Source organism: Macaca fascicularis, chromosome 11 (assembly GCF_037993035.2).
Source record: "Macaca fascicularis isolate 582-1 chromosome 11, T2T-MFA8v1.1".
NCBI lineage: Eukaryota > Metazoa > Chordata > Mammalia > Primates > Cercopithecidae > Macaca > Macaca fascicularis.
The window spans coordinates 2529338-2549166 of NC_088385.1; the positions used below are offsets into that span (position 1 = coordinate 2529338).

At 42.4% G+C, this 19829-nt stretch overlaps 1 protein-coding gene across 15 annotated transcripts in view; it reads left to right on the forward strand.

The window, feature by feature from the left end:
- Positions 1-398: 398 nt before the first annotated feature.
- Positions 399-19829, forward strand: part of ADIPOR2 (adiponectin receptor 2) — a 102637-nt gene continuing 83206 nt past the window's right edge. For all 15 annotated transcript variants that reach the window (XM_074006066.1, XM_074006073.1, XM_074006067.1 and 12 more), the window contains exon 1: positions 399-577. The gene's annotated coding sequence lies outside the window, so the exon portion shown is untranslated. The remainder of the gene's footprint in view (positions 578-19829) is intronic.

The following is a 19829-nucleotide window of genomic DNA, read 5'->3' on the forward strand; positions in this document are numbered from 1 at the left end:
ACGATCCAGCCTAAATCCTCAAATTCTGGCTCTCGCCCCAAGTGTGTAGCCGGTATCCAGAGAGACTGCGAAAAGCATCCGCGAGACGGAGCGGCCCCCTCCTCCTCAGCCCCAAATTGCTTCCTTTTTCGGTGGGAGGAAAAAACTCCGAGGAGTTGTGTGGGCGCCTAAGGAGCGCACGCTCCTCGGTCCCTCAACGCCCAGTACAGTTTTCGCCAAGTTCCTGGCCGAACCACAGCTCCCACGATGCACCAAGGTTCTAGAGCGGTCAGAGGGGCAGCTTCCGGTTTAGGACAGCGCGGCTGCGCGCGGCGTGTGGTCTTATTGGCTCGAACCGCCTCGTGCGATGCGCGTCACGACGACGTGCGGTCGTGGGGGCGGGGAGACGCGGCGGCGGCGGCGGTCGCGGTCGCGGCGGCGCGAGCGCGATTCCAGAAGCGGCATCGCGGCGGCGGCAGCGGCGGCGGCTACACCGGGCTGGGCCCCCTCCCTCCTCCGTTTCCCCCTCCTTCCCCCTCCCCTCAGCGGTGGCTCCCAAGAAGTCCGAGACACGCGGCGAGGCGGCGACGGGCTCCTGGTGAGGGTCTCTGGAGTGTGGGCGCCGTTTCCTCGGCGTAGCGGGAGAGCCTGGGGTCGGGGGGAGGTGAGGGCTGAGGGGGCGAATGTCCCTGGCGCGGGCGGGAGAGCGCGCTGTCGGCCCGGCCCGCAACTTGATCCCTAACTCTGACCTGCTGCCCGGCGCGCTGTGGCCCGAGGGGCGGCCGTGTGGGGGCCTGGAGCCGCCCTCCTGGCGACCGCTGTCGGGGGAGTCCGGCGACCGCTGTCGGGGGAGTCCGGCGCCCACCGCCCCCCTCGCCTGGCTTCTCGCGGCGGAGGGTCGGAGCCCGCTGCCCTCTGCTCACCTTCGGGTGCAGTTGCCCCAGCTCCTTGCCCGCGGAGAGGATCTGCCCGCCCCTCTTCGTCTCTGTGTTTGTCACTTCTAGGAATTTCTTTGGTGGCGGCTTGGGATGGGTTCTCTTAGCACCACTTTGCAGTGACTGGGGTGGGGAGCGTTCCCTCACCTGTCTCAGGTGGCGCGTCGGGCAGCCTGCTGGGGACCGTGGGTCCGGGCTTCCCCAGCCCCCGTCCGTCAGTGTTCGCTGCTTTTAAAATTACCGGTAACAGGGTTACAAGTCGGTTTTTAGGGGGCTCGGAGAGAGTTTGGATTGGAAACGGATAACTCTTTTTTCCTCCTGGTTTCTGACCTTGATTTAAATGTTTGCCTCTGAAATTTTGACAACTTCATAAGATGGTCCAAAAGTGAATTTTGGTAGAAAGATTTAAATGCACAATTGGGATTTTATGGGGTACGGTGACTTCATTGCAGGTTGACTTTTTTTTTTTTTTTAATGGGATGTTCTTTTGATTTTTTGACTCTGGGTTTCTGAGACTTGGTGGTTGTTCCCATTTCTGTTCTAGAAGCAGACTTTTTATTACCCTTTCCCCTCACCAAGAGAATCCATGTGAACACCAAGAAATCTGTCACAACATTTAAATTTATTTGCTTACAAAACTTTTCCAAATGAAATGCTAAAAATTCCTTCAGAAAAAAACCATCCATCTACCCATAGCATTGTTTTTTGGGGGGAGATTATAAGTCTTGTCAGTTCCGAAGTTTGAAGTGTCCTCTTATCAAAGGCCACCCTTATGTCTCCTTAAACGACTCTTAGGTAATTCCTAGATGTTTTCATCCGTTCTAATAAATTTGTTGTCAGTGCCGATTGTGATGATCTGTAACTGAAATTATTTCATCAGTAAAGATTTACACACATGTGGCAGCTGCTTGTTGGTGAATTATGAAATTCGAAAAAATTGCAAATTAGGCCGGGCGCGGTGGCTCACGCCTGTAATCCCAGCACTTTGGGAGGCCGAGGCGGGCGGATCACAAGGTCAGGAGATCGAGACCACGGTGAAACCCCGTCTCTACTAAAAATACAAAAAATTAGCCGGGCGCAGTTGTGGGCGCCTGTAGTCCCAGCTACTAGGGAGGCTGAGGCAGGAGAATGGCGTGAACCCGGGAGGCGGAGCTTGCAGTGAGCCGAGATCGAGCCACTGCACTCCAGCCTGGGCGACAGAGCAAGACTCTGTCTCAAAAAAAAAAAAAAAAAAAAAAAAAAAAAAAAAAAAGAAAAAATTGCAAATTAAATATGAGAGGCATATTTCTTTTAACTTCTCATTTTAACTGTCTGCCCACCAGTATACGTTCCTGTCTGGACTTTGGTCTGCTTAGCAGATTTCCTCTTTTCGCTTGGCACTAGGAATGAGAGTAGGATTTCCAGAGCCTAAAAGAGAGTTTTTTTTTTTTTTCTATCCCTAGGCTCCTTGTATGAATTTATAAATAAATGGTTTTTTTCTAGCAATAGTATCAATTTAGCTGGTGCACTTTTTTTTAGTATAAATCACATTTTGATTCCGAAAATGAAAATAATTTTGTTTTATTCTTTATTTCAGGGATTGACAGATTTTAAAGCCTGCAGGCCAAGTCCTGCCAGTTGCCTCCTTTTGTAAATAAACATTTTATTAGCCCTGGTATGGTAACTCACGCTGGTAATCCCAGCACTTTGGGAGGCCAAAGCGGTCAGATAACCTGAGGTCAGGAGTTCGAGACCAGCTTGCCCAACATGGTGAAACCCCGTCTCTATTAAAATTACAAAAATTAGCTGGGTGTGGTGGTGCACGCTTGTAATCCCAGCTTTTCAGGAGGCTGAAGCAGGAGAATTCGTTTAAACCCAGGAGGTGGAGGTTGCAGTGAGCCAAGATTGCGCCATTGCACTCCTGCCTGGGCAACAAGAGCGAAACTCCGTCTTAAAAAAAGAAAAAGAAAAAAGTTTTTGTTAGAACATAGCCATATGCAGTCGTTTAGGTATTGTCTGTGGTTTCTTTTGGGGTACAGCAGCAGAGTTGAGTAGTTGTGCCAGAGAGCCATATGGCCTGTAACACCTAAATATTTATTTACTATGTGGACCTTAATGTAAAAAATTTGTTGACCTCCATTAAAAGTGATAACTTAGTCAATGTTTAAAATTATAATGAGTCAGAAAATTGTAAAGGAGAAAGTAAAAGTTATTTACAAGTACACCACTTGGGGATTTTTTTGTGTGATTATGTTTATAGAATGTGTTGGTGATTATTTTTTATATAAATGAACTAAAATTGTTAAATGTTGGTTTATAATCTTCTTTTTTGGTTTGTTTTGTTTTTTGAGACGGAGTTTTGCTCTTGTTGCCCAGGCTGGAGTGCAATGGCACGATCTTGGCTCACTGCAACCTCCACCTCCCGGGTTCAAGCGATTCTCCTGCCTCAGCCTCCCGAGTAGCTGGGATTACAGGTGTGCGCCACCACACCTGGCTAATTATTTGTGTGTGTGTATTTTTAGTAGAGACGGGGTTTCATCATGTCGGCCAGGCTGGTCTTGAACTCCTGACCATAGGTGATCCACCCGCCTCACCCCTCAAAGTGCTGGGATTACAGGTGTGAGCAACTGTGCCCAGCCCTGTAATCTGCTTTTTTAAAAAGTATTTCATTATTCGTATTTGGGTTTTGATTGCTTTTGTATTTTCTACATTGGAGATCTTTCTAGAAAGGGGCTTATGAACCGGCTTTTCCTGATTAATCTTACCAGTCAAGATTTAAAAAGAAAATCCAGGAATAATAAATGCTTAGTAATGAAGATGCTGGTTAACATTTATGGAGCACTTACTATGTACTAGACAATTTCCACTACTTTACGTGTATTAAATTATTTAATTGCTGTGGCAGCTCTGTGAGTGTTTACTGTGATTGCTGTTTTACAGGTGAGGAAACTAAGTCAAGGAGAAAAATTAAGTAACTGTTGAAGTTTATCAGCTAGCAGATGGTGGAGTTATGATTTGATTTCATGCAGTCTGATTTGAGAAACCCAAATTCTTAATATGCTACAGAGCCTCTCCTTATATTATTGCTCAGTATAGAAAGTTTGCACAGTCCAGAGATAAACGGTCATCCCTGGGTGTCTGTAGGAATTGCTTCTAGGACCTTTGGTGGATACCAAGATCCACAGATGCTCGAATCTCTGATGTAAATGGCATAGTATTTTCTTTTTTTTTTTTTTTTTTTTTGAGGCGGAGTCTCGCTCTGTAGCCCGGGCTGGAGTGCAGTGGCCGGATCTCAGCTCGCTGCAAGCTCCGCCTCCCGGGTTCACGCCATTCTCCTGCCTCAGCCTCCCGAGTAGCTGGGACTACAGGCGCCTGCCACCTCGCCCGGCTAAGTTTTTGTATTTTTAGTAGAGACGGGGTTTCACTGTGTTACCCAGGATGGTCTCGGTCTCCTGACCTCGTGATCCGCCCGTCTCGGCCTCCCAAAGTGCTGGGATTACAGGCTTGAGCCACCGCGCCCGGCCTAGGCATAGTATTTTCATATAACCTGTGCATATCCTCCCCAATACTTTATATCATTTCTAGGTTACTTTTAATACCTAATACAATATAAATGCTATGTAAATAGTTGTTACACTGTATTGTTTAGGGAATAAAGACAAGAAAAAAAGTCTGCACGATTCAAATACAGATGCTATATTAAACTTTTTGGATCCAAGCTTGGTTGAATCCACAGACATAGAGCCCATGGATATGGAGGGCCAGTTGTATAATGTAAAAAAAAATTCCTCCTCATGCACTTGTTTCCAGTTTCATGCTTTGTAGGTAAGCATGGGCAACAGTTTGATATAGGTCTTTAAACCTCTGTTTGTATGCATATACAAGTAATTATTTGCAAATTTGTCTGCATATGCAGAATTAAAAAATTAAACTTTTTTTTTTTTTTTTTTTTTTGAGACGGAGTCTCGCTCTGTCGCCCAGGCTGGAGTGCAGTGGCGCGATCTCGGCTCACTGCAAGCTCCGCCTCCCGGGTTCACGCCATTCTCCTGCCTCAGCCTCCTGAGTAGCTGGGACTACAGGCGCCCACCACCGCGCCCGGCTAATTTTTTGTATTTTTAGTAGAGACGGGGTTTCACCGTGGTCTCGATCTCCTGACCTTGTGATCCGCCCGTCTCGGCCTCCCAAAGTGCTGGGATTACAGGCGTGAGCCACCGCGCCCGGCTAAACTTTTTTAACAGCTTTAGATGTACAGAAGTTTGAGCCGATAGTGCAGAAAGTGCCCATGTTCCCTTCCCTCCCCTCGTTTCTCCTATTGTGAACATCTTGCATTAATTTGGCACATTTATTGCATTTGATGAGCCAATATCAATATCAATATGTCCATAGTTTACATAGGGCTTGTTCTTTGTGTTGCATTTTTTTTTTTTTTTTTTTTTTTTTTTGAGACGGAGTCTCGCGCTGTGTCACCCAGGCTGGAGTGCAGTGGCGCGATCTCGGCTCACTGCAAGCTCCGCCTCCCAGGTTCACGCCATTCTCCTGCCTCAGCCTCCGAGTAGCTGGGACTACAGGCGCCCGCCACCACGCCCGGCTAGTTTTTTGTATTTTTTTTTAGTAGAGACGGGTTTTCACCATGTTAGCCAGGATGGTCTTGATCTCCTGACCTCGTGATCCACCCGTCTCGGCCTCCCAAAGTGCTGGGATTACAGGCTTGAGCCACCGCGCCCGGCCCTTTTTTTTTTTTTTTTTTTTTTTTTTTAAGATCTCACTCTGTAGCTCAGGTTGGAGTGCACTGGTGCCATCATGGCTCTGCAGGCTCGACCTCCTGGGCTCAAGTGATCCTCCCACCTTAGCCTCCCAAAGTGCTGGGGTTACAGGCTTGAGCCACCACGCTTGGCCGAGAATTGTTTTTAAAAAAAATGGGATCAAGCCCAGTGGTGGCTTGTGCCTGTAGTCCCAGCTACTTGGGAGGTTGAGATGGGAGGATTGCTTGAGGCTAGGAGTTTGAGACCAGTCTGGGCAACTCAGCATGACTCTGTTTCTTTTAAAAAAAAAAAAAAAAAAAAAAAAAAAAAAAAAGTGGGCCGGGGGCGGTGGTTCACGCCTGTAATCCTTGCAACTTTGGGAGGCCAAGGCAGGTGGATCATCTAAAGTCAGGAGTTCGAGACCAGGCTGGCCAACATGATGAAACCCCGTCTCTACTAAAAATCCAAAAAAAAAAAAAAAAAAAAAAAAAAATTCTGGGTATGGTGGTATGTGCCTGTAATCCCAGCTACTCAGGAGGCTGAGGCAGGATAATCGCTTGAACCTGGGAGGCAGAGGTTGCAGTGAGCCGAGATTGCGCCACTGCGTTCCAGCCTGGGCGACAAGAGCAAAACTCCATCTCAAAAAAAAAAAAAGGATGAAACCAGTCATTCAGCAGTCATTCACCTTTTTTGGTGGTTTTCAGGATACAGTGCTTTTGGGCTTTTTAATGTAAACATTCTTGATTTACTAATTTTCAGATAAATGACAATTTATTTTGGGAATGGAAGGCTGGCTGGGATATTACTTTCTCTCTTTTTAAATTTTTTTGTTTTTTTTTTTTTTAAAGTGTATCTCATAGTGGCAGCAGCTTTTTCCCAAAGGAATGCTTATTTTTTTGACTGGACATTTTGGCTATACCTAATCATCAAAGTTCTTCTTTTTTCTCTTTATCTCTGGATTTGGAAAATGGATTCATTTTGGTTTTCTTCCTCATAAATTCTTTTTGGTCTGTCCAGTCATGGCAGTTGCTAGTCATGTCTCCTTGTCAGACTTTGGCTTTTTATGACAGTCATCAATGTTAGAAAAAATTACTTTCTCTTTATCACTATCTATTTCAATACATTTCCTCTTGGGCTTTCCCTGGGGGCAGCACTGAATTTTTTCCTTAGTTGAGCCATGCACATTTTCTAAAAGTCATCCTTTAGTTTGGCTTTTCACTCCTCCATAGGTGCTGTTCAGCTTCTAGGAGATTTCTTGCAGTTTCTATTTGTCAACAGATTCACCAGCAGCACCCTCCTCCTCACTGATACTGGTGCTTCCCCACCCATCTTTATAATTTTCAGCCTTCTCTTTTTCTTTCTCTTTTCTTTTTTCTTTCTTTTTTTTTTTTTTGGAGACAGGATCTTACTCTGTTGCCCAGGCTGGAGTGCAGTGGTGCAATCATAGCTCACTGCAACCTCTGCTTCATGGGCTCAAGTGATCCTCCCACTTCAGCTTCCCAAGTAGCTGGGATTACAGGCATGCACCAGCATGCCTGGCTAATGTTTGTATTTTTTGTAGAAACAGGTTTTTGCCATGTTGTCCAGGCTGGTCTTGAACTCCTGGCCTCAAGCGATCCTCCTCCCTCAGCTTCTTGAATAGCTGGATTTAACAGGCAGGAGCCATTGTGCCTGGCCATGTTCGTGCACTCTTGATTTTATTGGGGCCTTTGTCAGCTTACCCTGGAATTTTTTCTGCATCATCTGAGGATTTGGAAGAGCTGAATCGCAGTTGTAGTAGACAGCATCATATTCTTATCCTTGTGTATTTTATACTGGGACAGGTCTTGAGTCTTGAGGAAGTTTTTCTATCATGGCTAGGGGACATTGAGCTATATTACCTCTTATAGCGCTGATTTGGACTGTCATGTCTTCCCCAAAGTTCTTGTCCATAACGTAATGGTTGGTCACAGTCATGAGCAATAACTAAGTGATCTCTGGGACTAACAGATGATGAAATGCATGTTTAGCAAACAGTGACTTCTGTTACTTCTCTGTGGTGCAGCAGCAGAAACTTTTGGCCTAAGGCATAGAAGTTAGAAGGCTTATGAATTCCTACCAATCTGGAGATAAGATTTATGAGCATCATGTTACTTCAAACCTCTGCTTAGAGATTTCTAGCTGTGTGCTTCAGGAGTGTTTTGGTAAAACTTTGAGGATCATGAATAAAACTAATAGCTTAAAACTTAAACACCTTGAGTTTTTTGTTCTTTTGTTTCTCGGGCACTTTTCATAACCTTTTCAGTGTTTTGTGTTTGGAGCCACTCTTTCCAGTGACATACTGCACTAGTAGGTCTCTTGTCATTTATTCTCAGATTCTGAGTCTGTCCTATTTGTTTCTCCTCTTCATCTTATCCTAGGAAGAATGTCACAGTGACAACCAATATCTTGAAACATGCAGTTGTGATGACATTGACAGTTTTGGCATCAGTCCAGATGTTTCTTGTAGAGTTCACTCATCACATCCAAAGATAACTTGGCTGCAGTTACATTGCTGTCTTTTAACACAGTGTATATGAAATTCTGCAGTACTGTGTCCACTTTATTCTTGTGTTTTACAGTTATATTCTTGCTATCAGTCACAACATGAGTATGTAAAGTCTCGAAAGCTTATTATGGCAACTTGGAAGTTCAAAGAAGAACTTTAGCGAACTTGGTGGATAGATGTGATACTTCTCAGCAAGATCAAAGCTTTGCTAAATATTATTAGATGATCTTGATTCAAGACAGTATAATTGTAGGAAAGCAGAACTTTTAGCTCTTGAGGAAAGTTACTTAGATGTTCTGGGTAACAGTGACCAATCTGTGCCATAAATATCACCAGCTCTGTCAATTCTTTGCCAGGTTTATTGGTTTTAATTTGATAATCTCCATATTGGATTTGTAGTGCATATAGTACTGCTGTAGAAACCCTTTAATGTCAACCAGTGGCACCACTTTATATTAGATTCTGTAACTGCTGTTTGTTACCGGGCAGCTAGTTTCTGCAGGACATGTTGGCTGTAGACTGGATCTACAGTGAGTAGTTCTCAGAGAACCCGTACTGCTGACACTTGCAAACCCATCTCAGCTGTGGTGTGGAGTTGTGGAGTTGTACTTCTGGATGTGACCAGAAACAGCATTTGGGAGCTCAGCAGGTGATGCTGTCTTGACTGATTTTGTGTGTGTGTGTGTATGTGTATTTTATTTCATTTCTGAGACAGGGTGTTGCTCTGTCACCCATGCTGGAGTGCCATGGCACAATCATGGCTCACTGCACTCTCGAACTCAAGCAGTCCTCCCGCCTCAGACTCCCACGTAGCTGGGACTATAGATGCACGCCAGGCTAATTTTTGCATTTTTTTTTTTTTTTTCTTTGAGACGGAGTCTCCCTCTGTCGCCCAGGCTGGAGTGCAGTGGCCGGATCTCAGCTCACTGCAAGCTCCGCCTCCCGGGTTCACGCCATTCTCCTGCCTCAGCCTCCCGAGTAGCTGGGACTACAGGCGCCTGCCACCTCGCCCGGCTAGTTTTTTGTATTTTTTTAGTAGAGACGGGGTTTCACCGTGTTAGCCAGGATGGTCTAGATCTCCCGACCTCGTGATCCGCCCGTCTCGGCCTCCCAAAGTGCTGGGACTACAGGCTTGAGCCACCGCGCCCGGCCAATTTTTGCATTTTTAATAGAGATGAGATTTTGCCATGTTGCCCAGGCTGGCCTTGAACTCCTGGACTCAAGTGATCCTCCTTGCCTTGGCTTCTCAAAATGCTGGGATTATAGACATGAGGCGCTATGCCAGGCCCTGTGTGTGTGTTTTTAAAATTAATGTTTGTGGCTTACTTTACATCTGCATCTACTCTCTTCTTTTTAGTAGTTCTCTAGTGTACTATTAAATGGTTATGCTATGACTTAATACTGCTTTTATTGATAGATATTTAGATTATATAAATGGATTGTAGACTGTCCATACATTTTATGTATATTTATTGCAAGCTGATTCCTCTTTAGTAATTTTGTAATAGTTGAAGAGAACATGTTTTTCGTTTTGATGTATATTATCAGACTGCCATCCAGAAAGGTCACAACGATGTAAATTCTCACCAGAAATGGGGGTGGGGTCAAGCTTCTCTGTGTCATTACAAACTTAAAAAAAAAATTCTATTATCTGATAGGAGGTTAAGCATTTGCAGTATATTCTATCTAACTGGGAGATGTGCTTTGTTTCAATAGCATTCTGTTAATGTTGATTTACAGTTACTTCAGGTGGAGCATGCATTCTGTTCCTGGTCCTCCCTTAGGTGGAGCTGCTCCACCTATTTACGTTCTCTGGCTCTTGAAAGCATATGGTTTTGCTGTCACTGGTCAAAAAGAATCTGGGTGCCTGCCTAATAGACTATATATTTCTTGAGGGTAAGGAATGTGTAACTTTCTTCGTATCTACTGGCGGGTCTGGTATATAGCAGGTGGTGAGTAAATGGTCTTTTAAAAACCTAAATTGGGGCCGGGCGCGGTGGCACAAGCCTGTAATCCCAGCACTTTGGGAGGCCGAGACTGGCGGATCACGAGGTCAGGAGATCGAGACCATCCTGGCTAACACGGTGAAACCCCGTCTCTACTAAAAAAGATACAAAAATACAGCCGGGCGAGGTGGCGGGCGCCTGTAGTCCCAGCTACTCGGGAGGCTGAGGCAGGAGAATGGCGTGAACCCGGGAGGCGGAGCTTGCAGTGAGCTGAGATCCGGCCGCTGCACTCCAGCCTGGGCGACAGAGCAAGACTCCGTCTCAAAAAAAAAAAAAAAAAAAAACAACACAAAAAAACCTAAATTGGTTCATGTTCTGTTGGGGTTACTGCTGAGTGAAGTGCTTTAATTTTGTTAAAAATAATCTTTTCAAATTGTGAAATATAAACTTGAAAAACTGCAGTGTATACTGGGCGCAGTGGCCAAGGCCTGTAATCCCAGCACTTTGGGACACCAAGGTGGGCAGATCACCTGAGGTCAGGAGTTCGAGACCAGCCTGGCCAACATGGCGAAATCCCCGTCTCTGCTGAAATACCAAAACAATAAAAAATGAAAAATAGGCCGGGCGCGGTGGCTCAAGCCTGTAATCCCAGCACTTTGGGAGGCCAAGACGGGCGGATCAGGAGGTCAGGAGATCGAGACCATCCTGGCTAACACAGTGAAACCCCGTCTCTACTAAAAAATACAAAAAACTAGCCGGGCGAGGTGGCAGGTGCCTGTAGTCCCAGCTACTCGGGAGGCTGAGGCAGGAGAATGGCGTGAACCCGGGAGGTGGAGCTTGCAGTGAGCTGAGATCCGGCCACTGCACTCCAGCCCGGGTGACAGAGCGAGACTCCCTCTCAAAAAAAAAAAAAAGTAATAATTAGCCAGGCATGGTGGCTGGTGCCTGTAATCCCAGCTACTTGGGAGACTGAGGCAGGGGAATCACTTGAACCCAGGAGGCAGAGGTTGCGGTGAACCGAGATTGCACCATTGCATTCCAGCCTGGGCAACAAGAGCAAAACTCCATCTTAAAAGGAAAAGAAAAACTGCAGTATGAAATTGTCACTTTGGTGTATGTTGTCTCTTATCTTTCATCTCTAAAATCAGTTAAATAGGATGAATTGATATCTTAGGACCTGTTAGGAAATAATTAGCCTATTTTTTTTTTTTTTTTTGGAGACGGAGTCTCGCTCTGTTGCCCAGGCTGGAGTGCAGTGGCCGGATCTCAGCTCACTGCAAGCTCCGCCTCCCGGGTCTACGCCATTCTCCTGTCTCAGCCTCCCGAGTAGCTGGGACTACAGGCGCCCGCCACCTCGCCCGGCTAGTTTTTTGTATTTTTTAGTAGAGACGGGGTTTCACTGTGTTAGCCAGGATGGTCTCGATCTCCTGACCTCGTGATCCGCCCGTCTCGGCCTCCCAAAGTGCTGGGATTACAGGCTTGAGCCACCGTGCCCGGCCAGTTAGCCTATTTTATAAGTACATGTGGTATTTAGAAATTGGAAGTTGAGGAATTTATTAAAAAGGGGATTTGTTTAACATTACTTCTGGTTTTGACTTTTCTGGATCGGAGTATACCATGTGTTAGAAGGGGATATATGTTGGCTAATGATATTATAGATTGGCTTAATTAGACAAGTGTCCAGACAGAAGGAAAAGGGAAGCTAAATTCCGAGAATTGCCAGGTTATCTTCAGGCGTGGGGAAAAAACCTGCAGAAAAGGACACTTTTAAGTTTTTTTAATGGAAGACTACAACAAAATGGCATTTTCTTTATAACTGATCATATTACACATTATTACTGGATTTATTGAATATAAGAATATTCTTATTTCCACAGTATGTACTGGAAAACAAAACATACAAAGCATATGGTCTTAAAAGGGGCAAAATTAGTTAGCTTATTACACTTTGGCCATTTAGGCCTTTCTTTTGGATGTTTGTTGTTAGTATATCAGCTAAGTATTTTTCATTGGCAGCATATTCACTTTAATCTTGTATGTTTTGAAATGAAGTTTAGTGAACATGTATGCTTAGTTGTATCCATATATCCATTCCTTTGGTTAAGGAGGATGTCTTTGTGGTAGGGGTTACATTATGAAAACTTCAGCAGAATGGAGCAGAAGGTTGACTTTATTTTCTTGAAATTTATTTTATCCTATTTCTTCCAGAAAGAATTTCTGGTAACTTAAAAGATCTGGAAGTGTAATAAAATATGTGTAAAAAGAAGAAATCAGGGAAAGGACAAAGCATATATTCTTTTCCCAAGTGACAGCATAATTCAATGACTAAGAATAAAAATTGGGTTTGAATTTGCTTGGCAGCGAGGGTAAAAATGGAAATATGGTAAAATACATAGCACTAAACTAAAAGGAGGAACAAGACCCATTTTTCAGGGGTGAAATCCTCTCGACAGATTTTAAGAAACTGTTTAAACTGGACATTGTACAAAAGCTGTTTTGTTGTTGTTAGTGGCCCTAGATTAAAAAAAAAAAAGTGAGGGCTAAACATTAAGATTTCAAGCCAATGAAATATGTTTTAGGGGTTGATTTGAATTTAGGCTGCAGATGTGTATTTTATTTGGCCAATATAGGTTTTTTTTTTCTTAAAATATTTCAAACATACATGAGTCTACAGAGACCAATATAATTAACATTCGTACATTAACCATACAGCGGTAGCACATCTTAGCATGTTCCCATATTTCTCATTTTTTTGAGGAAAATATCATGTACAGTTGAAGCAACTTCTTGGATTACAGTTTACTTTCTTCCCAGAAGTTAACTGTTATTCTGAGTATGGTGTTGATCATTTTTTTTTTTTTTTTCTGAGACAGGGTCTCACACTGTCACCCGGTCTAGAGTACAGGGGAATGATCATGGCTCACTGCAGCCCATCTCCTTTGCTCAAGCAGTCCTCCCACTTCAGCCTTCCAAGTAGCTGGGAATAGAGGCGTACACCAGTGTGCCCGGCTAATGTTTGTATTTTTTGTAGAGGTTGGGTTTCGCCTGTTGCCCAGGCTGGTCTCCTGTGCTCAAGCAGTCCGTCCACCTTGGCCTCCCAAAAGTGCTGGGATTACGGGTGTGAGCCACCACTCCTGGCCTAATCATTTTTTTTTTTTTTTTTTTTTTTTGAGACGGAGTCTCGCTCTGCCGCCCAGGCTGGATTGCAGTGGCCAGATCTCAGCTCACTGCAAGCTCCGCCTCCCGGGTTCACGCCATTCTCCTGCCTCAGCCTCCCGAGTAGTTGGGACTACAGGCGCCCGCCACCGCGCCCGGCTAGTTTTCTGTATTTTTTTTAGTAGAGACGGGGTTTCGCCGTGTTAGCCAGGATGGTCTCGATCTCCTGACCTCGTGATCCGCCCGTCTCGGCCTCCCAAAGTGCTGGGATTACAGGCTTGAGCCACCGCGCCCGGCCGGCTTAATCATTTTTAATACATGTTTTTATATAATTACTGCACAGGTATATATTCACAAACAAATCATAGTATTGCTTTGCATATTTTCAGATTTGATGTAAATGATATATTCTGCCTATTCTATAATTTGTCTTTCATTAAATTTTTTTGATTTATATGAAACTGCTGATACGTTACCATTTTTGACCTACAAAAATGACAGTTTCATATGACCCACTCTAATAGTCATTACTTTTATCTGCTGTAAAATTATTTTCTATTGTATGAATATAGCCAGATTAAATTTATTTATTCTCATGTTGGATAGGCATTTAGATTGTTTCCAGGTTTTCATGTATTAAAAACAATGTTACATTGAACATTCCTTATTAGGAATCATTGTGCTTACATTTAAGATTTTTGGCAAGTTTTAAAAACTGCATGTTGTGGCCGGGCACGGTGGCTTGAGCCTGTAATATCAGCACTTTGGGAGGCTGACGTGGATGGATCACCTGAGGTCAGGAGTTTGAGACCAACCTGGCCAACATGGTGAAACTCTATGTCTACTAAAAATACAAACATTAGCTGGGCGGGGTGGCGGGTGCCTGAAATCCCAGGTACTCAGAAGGCTGAGGCAGGAGAATCACTTGAACCTGGGAGGCAGAGGTTGTAGTGAACCAAGATGGCGCCATTGCACTCCAGTTTGGGTGACGAGCGAAACTCCATTTTAAAAAACAAATGAACAAACGAAAAAAAACTCTGCATGTCGTGACTCCCTAATGGATTGTGAAATCAGTTTAGGAATTAGAATAGAAAAGTATCAGGTTGTATTGCAAACAATAAGGATAAAATGTTTTGTGAAATTTTTATTTCTGTGTGTATGTATGTGGTTATTAAGTTTGAAATGAAGCTCTCTGGTGAATTACCCAGAAGTGCAATTATTGGGCTGAAGATTTTGGAGGTTATGGGAATTTTTTTATCTGTATTGGATATTGTCAAATTTGCTGTCACTTTGCATATTTTAGCACTAGATTTGCTATCTTCCGATTGTTATGATTCATGGCATTGTCAGATTTTTTATTTTATTTTATTTATTTTTTTATTTTTATTTTATTTTATTTTTTTTGAGACGGAGTCTCACTCTGTCCCCCTTGCTGGAGTGCAGTGGCCGGATCTCAGCTCACTGCAAGCTCCGCCTCCCGGGTTCAGGCCATTCTCCTGCCTCAGCCTCCCGAGTAGCTGGGACTACAGGCGCCCGCCACCTTGCCCGGCTAGTTTTTTTTTTTGTATTTTTTTAGTAGAGACGGGGTTTCACTGTGTTAGCCAGGATGGTCTCGATCTCCTGACCTCGTGATCCACCCGTCTCGGCCTCCCAAAGTGCTGGGATTACAGGCTTGAGCCACCGCGCCCGGCCCAGATTTTTTATGTTTACAAATCAGATGAGTGTGAAATGGTACCACATTGTCTTAATTTTTATTTTGATTATGGGGTTGAGTATGTTTTCAAATGTTAGATGTCTGTTCAAGTGTTTGTTTCTTGAATTGACTGTTCTTTTCCTTCCACAGCCATTTGGGTGGTCTTTCTAAATTGATTTTAGAAAGTTTTAAGTTCATTACATACTCTGATTATGTTTGTTAAGTGAATTGCAACTGTCTTTTCTCAGTCTGTGTGACTTATCTCTTAACTTTTTATATGGTTTGTTTTGTTAAATATAAATGATTATTATAAAATATATCACTATTTTCTTGTTTGTGTTTTATTTAAGAAATCTAGGGTGATCACTCTCGTTTTTCTCATGCACATTAATAGATTTGTTACTCCATTTCTTCAGTTGATTTCTCTTTTGTGAGTTGGTTTTTAAGTGAACCATTAAAGAGCAAAGGAGAAGTTTTCCCTTGGCTCCTACGCTGCTATTCAAAACTTCCTGGGTTAGTAAGCCTTCTTGTGAATTGTCTTTAAAATGTTTATTAAAAACTCTTAGGAACTCTTACATGAAGTCTCAAATTGGTGTACAAAGATGCTCTCTGACACTGCTTGACTAGTGAAAAAAGTTAAAACAATCTAAATGTTAAAAATATGTTATTATATGTATCCAGACTTAGAATTTTTTTTGTAGACATTAAGAGAATAAGCTAGAGCTATACATTGTGACATGAAAATGCCTACTATATACTAATTAAGTTTTTTAAAAAGTATGTTGCAGAGAAAACATGCACAGTGTATCTATCTTATGGTGCAAAATTTTTGCGGGCACATATGTATATGGTATATGTAATCTATATATGCATATAGAAGGGTCTGAAAATATATAATAGTTGCCACTGGAGTGGTATGTGTGTTGCGTTGCTTTAATTTTTTTCAGTACACAATTAAACAAAAATAAAAAACAATTTAAAAGAAATTCGGCTGGGTGTGGTGGCTCATGGCTGTAATCTCAGTACTTTGGGAGGCAGAGATAGGAAGTTTGCTTGAGCCCAAGGGTTTGAGACCAGCCTGGGCAACTGAGCGAGACCTGTCTCTACAAAAAAATTTAAAAATTAGCCAAGTGTGGTAGTGCTTGCCGGGGACTGAGGTGGGAGGATCGCTTGGTCAAGGCTGCAGTGAGCCGTGATTGAGCCACTGCACTCCAGCCTGGGTGACAGAGCAAGACTCTGTCTCATAAATAAATAAATAAATAAATAGGAGAATCTTAATAACCTTGGAGTATGGAATAGATTTGTTTGGTTTTTTGTTTGAGACAGGGCTCAAGTAATCCTACCACCTCAGCCTCTCTAGTAGCTAAGACTAGAGGCATGTGCTACCACACATGATTAATTTAATTTAATTTTGTGAAGACAGGATCTCACTATGTTGCCCAGGCTGGTCTCAAACTCCTGGCCTCAAATGATCCTCCTGCCTCAGCCTCCCAAAGTGCTGGGATTACAGATGTGAACCACTGTGTCCCCACCAATTTTTTTTTTTTTTAAGTTTTAGAAGTTTTTTTTTTTTTTTTCTTTTTTTTCTTTTTTTAAATATTTGGGTCTCGATTCTATCTGGAAATTTTTTTTTTTCAGTGTGTGATGTGAGGTAGGGATCAAATTTAATTTTATTATATACATACCCAATAACCATATTAATGTTAACAGAGTGTTTTGAGTTTTTGAATTGTAATTTTTAAAAGCAGTTCATGGTTTCTTGTTAAGCACAATTACAGTCTTTTTGTCCTTCACTAGGCTGCTTCATATATTCAAGTTTGTGACCTCTGTGATATGTTTGGTGGATTACTTGATCCAGAAATAGAACCTAGAAGAGTAGATACAGAGTGTATTTTGTAGGTCTCAGTCAAATGTCATTTCTCTCACTATTTAAATAGAAATTAGATTGCAGTTTCTTCTCTAATAAACCTGCTTTCACTTAAAAAAGAAATTGGATTGCAGACAGTTTGAGGATATACATTAATGAGGAAACAGATTGCTGGTTTTTTGCATTGCTGGCTACAGACCTTGGAAACTAGAGAAGCAGATGGTTGATTGATTGATATCTTGTTTTAAAACTTGAGCATACTTACATGTGTTTGGTCATCCAGCTATTATCACATATATGTTCTAACATTTGAGACTTTTAATTTTGACTTTAGGGGATGTGTGTCGTTAAAGTTGTCTTAACTTTCTGAGGTGTGTGATATAAAACACTGTAAATCACTTAGTTTAAGTGTGAAGACTCTTTTTCTTTCCTCTTAAGAGAGTTTTTATTACACTTGTAGTCTAAGGTGTGTTGCTGCGGAGGCCTTCACATGTATGTTCTAAGTTTTTCTTTTTATTCCTTTTCTTTCTCATACTGGTGGTCAGAAGAAGGCCTTATGATTTAGTGGAATTGGGCAATATTGAGAAAGATTGTAGATAGAAGTTTATTTTTAGATTTCTTAGACTTGTAATATTGAGAAAGATAACTAACCACTTCCTTGAATTTTCTGTCTGCAGCATTATAAAGCAAAAAACAAACAAACAAAAAAACAAAACAGACTTGTGTTCTGGAGGGTAATATGTGAGATGAGATAGAGCCTGGAATGATTGCTATTTAATAATGGGAGAAAGGTGCTTTATCACTTGAAAGCAGGGTTTTGATTTTGCCTGAAAGGTTAACTGTACAGGCCACATGTTTTATCTGAACAGATTTTACTTTTGAAGTAGTTTAAACAGTGGGTTATGTGGTATTATAGTACAGATGATTTATGGAAGGAAGTCTTTACATATTTGATATATTTTGGCACAAAATATATAATCCTAGATTTTTCAGGATTTCCCTGGCTATAATATTTAGAACTGTTGTTCCTTATATTAGCATTTTTATGTACAGATTGAGCATCTCTGATCCAAAAATCTGAAATCTGAAATGCTCCCAAACCTGAAACTTTTTGACGCTGCAAGTGGAAAATTCCACACCTGACTTCCAGTGACAAGTTGCAGTCAGAACTTTGTTTCATGCACACAATTACAAAACATTGTATAAATTTACCTGCAGGCTATGAAACAAAATGCATTTTGTGTTTAGACTTGGGTTATATCCCCATTATATTTTATTATGTATATACAAGTATTCCAAAATCTGAAACAATTCCAAATCCAAAACACTTCTGGGTACTAATCTTTGTTTCAAAAACAATACTCAGTCATTATTATAGATCTTGGGAAATGAGGATAACCATTGTAATATGGCTGTAAAAGAGCTGTAGAAAGACTTTCCTTCTTTAAAGACATTGTGTTTTTAGCTTTGACCACTACCAGTGGCTATAATGCATTGTTTCTGCCTTTACTGAAGTCCTGTAAGATGGTGGTAAAAGCATGGACTTTGAAGTCAGAGAGATAACGATTTGAATTCAGGGTCTTCCACTTAAGTTTGTGTTTTGATGAATTGCATTATCTCCATGAACCTCAGTTTCTTTATCTGTAAAACGGGACCCTGTTCTTAAGGATTGTTTGAGATGATAAGTGAAGGGTGAACTACTGGGCTTTGTTCAAAGTTGTCTTCAGTAGTAAAGTAACAGTTCACCTTCTCCTTCAGAGAGAGAACATCATGGTGTAGGAAGAAGGGAACTACTTACTTTTGTGGGAGGCAGTGTTGTATAATAGGCCATTTCTTGCTTCTCTCTTTTGTACATTGTGTAACCTTAGGGAGATTATCCAGAAAGTTTTACAAAACCTCAATCTTCTCATTGGTAAATAGAGATAATGCTACCTATGTAACAGGCAGAGTTTTTTTTTTTTTTTTTTGAGACGGAGTCTCGCTCTGTCACCCAGGCTGGAGTGCAGTGGCCGGATCTCAGCTCACTGCAAGCTCCGCCTCCCGGGTTCACGCCATTCTCCTGCCTCAGCCTCCCGAGTAGCTGGGACTACAGGCGCCCGCCACCTCGCCCGGCTAGTTTTTTGTATTTTTTTAGTAGAGACGGGGTTTCACCGTGTTAGCCAGGATGGTCTCGATCTCCCGACCTCGTGATCCGCCCGTCTCGGCCTCCCAAAGTGCTGGGATTACAGGCTTGAGCCACCGCGCCCGGCCGTAACAGGCAGAGTTTTAAAGTTAAATGAGAATATTTATAAAAGCTCACCTTATCTGGCACATGGTAACATGGTAACTTCTATTAATACATTTTTATGGTAATAGGCAATAATAATACGCTTTTGAAGTAGGTAACAAGAAGGGCTTTTGGTTGGAGAAACCAGAATGGTTATGAATTAGTCCGTGTTTACTTTGAGGGAGTAAAGACTAGGGAGTGTTCATTGAAGGAAGACTGTTTAGGAGGCTACTATTACTTGGCCAAAAGACAAATAATATGACTCGAATAATAGTTTCTCAAAATTTTGTGTGATCTAGGCTTGTAAATAAACTTTATTGTTGTTTTATTAGGATTTAAAATCAACTTTATTGAAGTATAATTTAAACAACGAAATATACTTGTTTTAAGGGTGCAGTTAGATAACTTTTGATAATGTACATACCCAGATAACCATCATCCTAATCAAGGTAATGGAATTTCTGTTATCTCCAAAACCTTCCTTGTGTCCCTCACAGTCAGTGCATCACACCCCTCCCCTCCTCTGGTTCAAGGAAACCACTGATTTGTATACCTTCGTTTTGTCTCTTAGAATTTCATGTAAGTGGGCTGGGCAAGGTGGCTCATGCCCATATTCCCATCACTTTGAGAGGCTGAGGTGGGAGGATCTCTTGAGCCAGGAGTTTGAGGCTGCGGTGGGCCAGGATCATACCACTGCAGTCCAGCCTAGTGACAGAGTGAGACTTGGTCTCAAAAAAAT